A 4,187-nucleotide genomic window follows, 5' to 3' on the forward strand; every position below is an offset into this window, starting at 1 on the left:
TTGAACTTGGTCAATCTGACTCGAGTTCCCACCCCTAACCAGTACCCAGCCCACCTTAGTGTATAAGAACTTGGGTTACAAGACAGTGCAGCAGGGCAGAGTAGGGGAGAGTGCCTGGGGAAGACTTGAGGAAGGCTTCTGTGAGCAGGTGACAGGTATGTGAAACCAGAATGAGGAGGTATTAGCTTACAAGGGCACCTCAGACCAATAGAACAGCAAGAGCAAAGCCCCAGAGGTGGCACCAAGCATAGTGTTCAGGGAGCAGGAAGAGGGCAGGGTGGGGGGAGGGGAGCGAGACAAGGGGACCCCTCCACGTCACCCCATTCTACAGATGAACTGAAGCCGAGAGACAGGAAGCCTTGTAAGCAAGCTGAACCAGGGGCCCAGCCGGGACCAGAAGCCAAGCCTCTGGACTCTCAGCTCAGTGCTCCTTCTACAGCCTGGCACACCTGTGCCATGAATACTAAAGGCTCGGTGATGAGGACTGAGCCAACTTGGGCTTAGGATGACTGTGGGGAGCTGATGGTCCGTTGTCTCCCTGCACCCAGATCTCCCCTTCCTTCTAGGTCCAGCGTGTCGGCTCCTGGACTGCATGCTGCTCAGGACACCTGTCTATGTTTCCCCAGCCAGGGCCGCGTAACACTGGCCACCCGCCTTACCACGCTGGACGCAGGCTCACTCCCCTTAAATCACTTTTGCTCTTCCCAGGAACTCTGAGAGGTTGGAGTGAGGATCTCCAGTCACGGATGGGAAGATAGATTTTGAAGTCAGACACATGTGGCTCAGCTGTTTAGTAACTGTGACACTGAGTGAGTCACATCACCTCTTGGAGCCTCTCTTTCCCTGTCTATGCAATGAGGGCATCAGTAGCTTCCTGGAGGGTTGTTAGGAGCATCAAACGAGACACTGTGAGAAGTAGCAAGTGCAGGGGCCGGCACGGCACGTTTCATAAAAGGCAGCTTTCGAAGATCCTCGTTACAGTCATGCATGTGAGGATGTCATGAGCACGAGGGCACCAGGAGACCTTTCCTTGCACCCCGGGGGCACTCTGGTCATGCTCCCTGCCGGGTCTGGAGCTCTGGTCCTAGAGCAAAAAGCTGGAGATTCTTCTCACCACTGAGGAAAGCAGCCGAGGGCTGGAAGTAGAATCTCTCTCTGCCTTGCCAACCAGAGACCACACCTGCTGCAGTGGCTGTGCCCAGAAGAGAGGCTGCTGCTCCTGGGCACTGAGCAGCAGGAACTGGGAAGGGACAGACAAAGCCTTTGTGGAAGAAGCCAGGACCAGGGGAGAGCCCCTGCCCACACAGGAGCCTGAGCCCACCTTGCGCACCCTCGTGGGGCAGAGCCTGGGGCAGGATAGAAGAGAAGAGCCTGGCTCACTGGTTTCCTAACAGCAATGGGTCACATCCCTCTGGAGCCCCTCGGAGGCTCCAGACACATCATCTCTAGAAAAGGCTCCAGACACATCGTCTCTAGAAATCTGCCTGCTCCACTCCTGTGTAATCCATAATCCAGCTCCTGCCACCCTCATGAGGACAGCCCACGCATCCCCTGGAGCACGCCTCCACTTCCCTACCTCCGGACCTTTGCTTATGCTGTTTCTTCCACCTGGAGAGCTTTGCTCCCTGCTCTGCTCTCAAAGGGCTAACGCTTTGAGGCTCAGCCTAAATAGCATTTCCTTAGCCCCCAGCTGAAGTAGCTCCTTCTTCGGACCTTTAGTTTCACAAGTATTTATTGAGGCTCGTTAGACCAGCTAGCCTCCTTTCTCTCATATCCTGCTAGGGCTCAGACACAAGGGCACAATCAGAAGCCTTAGTTCCCAGTCCCTACCCCAGAGGCCACTTGCGTAGGACTCCCAGGGGCTGCTGGGGTCCTCCCTTGGAGGAATAGAAAAGCATTCTTCCATTAGGGGGGAAAAAAAATCCCTTCTGTGGAATTGGGGGTAAGAAGAGGAAAGGAGTCCTGTGGGAAGGGCTCTGCAGTGTGTCCTAGAACTCCCTCAAATCAGGGGTGAGACTGGAGACAGGGGTGAGGCTGTCCAGAGCCTGGGATATGGACCTAGAAAATCTGGCTGTGTGACCTCGGGCAAGTGACCTACCCTTGCTGAGCCTCAAATGCTTCACTTATAAACTGGGGTCGATACTCCCTATCTCTGTAAATAGAAGGGAAAGCCCTTGGCACACAGGAGGTGCTTGAGCCTGGGGAAAGCTGGACCTGTGGACTGATGCTGAGCTCCCCAGGGCTCCACTCGCAAACGCTGCAGCTCAGAGCACCTCTCCCCTTCCGGGCCTCCCCTGCCAGGAGTGGTTTTAAAACTCCCCAGCACCTCGGCTAGAAGCCAGAGCTTCTTAAAGTTACTTACCTCCTGCTGAGGGCTTAGCTGGACCCAGCCAGAGCCCATCATTCATTCACTGTTTCTGGAGATTATCACAGCTCACAGAAACAGCAGGGCACCTGGCAGGAACCTGGCCCTAGCTCTTCTCTAGCTGGGGGCTGGAACTGGGCCAGGAGAGCACCCCACTTACTCTGAGAGCATCCACAGCACACTCCCTCCTCCCTCCCTTCCCCATCACCCAGGCCGCACTTCAGTTCTGGGGTTCTGGGGTCGCATCTTAGGCACGGGCACTGCGATCTCATCCCCACTGAGGCATGAGACATGGAGTTCCATGGGAAGAACTCTGAGCTAGAATCAGGGGGTGGTCACTCCCACTCTGTGCTTAAGAAAATAAACCTCTGAAATAAATATACCACTAAGAAAATAAACCTCCAGAGCCAGACTACTTGGGTTCAAATCCTAGCTCTGTCATTCACCAGCTATGTTTCCTTGAGCAAGTTACTTAACCTCTCTGTGCCTCCATTTTCTTACCTGTGAAGGGGTGAAATAATAGTGCCTACCTCGCTGGGTTGTTTGGAGGATGGAATTAGTTTTTTGTAAAGTGTTTACAACAGCACCTGGTACAGTGTGAGTGCTGAATTGGTTAGTTGAATGACTAAGAGAATCAACGCATCCACACTCTGCTCCGTGGTACATGAGGCCCTTCAAGATCTTCCCAGATACCGCCGCCTGCCATCCCCTTAGCAGGTCAAGGTCACCCCCTTCCCACCAGCCCCCTCTGCCTGGCACAATCTCACTACTGCTGGTTCAAATGCCACCTCCTCTGTGAAGGCTCCTTAGGACCTTCAGGGTGGTGAGTGGCAGAAGCCCAGCTCTAACTGGGTTCTGTAGCGAAGCAAACGCCCCAACTTGCATTGCCTGAAAAGGGTAGGAGGTCAGGCCTCAGGTCAAGAGACCCAGAAGTTCAAATGATGCTGTTGTTTTCTCCCCACCCTCTGAACCCATCCCCCCTTCCCATGTGTGCTACCCTCATTCTCATCTCCTGCGTTTAGACAACCTTCACGTCTGCAGAACTGGGCCCGCCTTGCCACCTGGCAGCCGAGAGCCCTAGAGAAAAGAACCCTTCCCTCTATGTTGAATTATAAAGTCTCAAAGAAAAACTGATTGGCCAGGCCTGGTTCATGTGCCCTGTGAAAAGGTGGGACAAGAGCCTGCGACTGGCATCCAACCAAGTAGTACCCAAAGGAAGGGGCTGCTGTAGGCAGGAAGAGGGGCGAGGGCGGTGTGACGGACAGGACCCGTGTCCGTGCCACTGCCCCGACACCACCCTACACGTTTTCCTCCCTCTGTGCTCCCATGGCACTCTGCGCACCCTCCGCCAGAGCCCAGCGGGGAGGTGGCTGTCCTGCCCACTGGACTATGGAGTCTTAAAGAGCCAAGGCTCCGGCCATCTTGGCCCCCAGCACTCGGCTCTGCCCCTTGACCATAAACTGCTTTCAATAAATGAGGAAAATGAGGCTCAAGAAGTATTGGGGGGTCTCCCAAGGGGCCAACCAGGAGGAGAGTCTTAGTCTAGGCTCTTCTGACATCACCTTGCAGCCTCTTCCTTCTACTTACGATCATCAAAATCATCCTGTAGAAAACTCTTTGACAAGGAGACTGGAACCCACCCCCTAGGAAGCAGGAGATGGGCCCCTAGCCCGGTTCCCCCGTGGGAGACAGCTCTGGCTTTGCAGTCAGTTGGACCTGTGTTCAGAACCATCTTCTTCCAAAGACCACATGACGACCTTGGGCAACCTAGGTGGTTTTAAGGATTTAACATGAGAATATAGACCAAGTATTCAGCCCACAG

Source organism: Pteropus vampyrus, unplaced genomic scaffold (assembly GCF_000151845.1).
Source record: "Pteropus vampyrus isolate Shadow unplaced genomic scaffold, Pvam_2.0 Scaffold36, whole genome shotgun sequence".
NCBI lineage: Eukaryota > Metazoa > Chordata > Mammalia > Chiroptera > Pteropodidae > Pteropus > Pteropus vampyrus.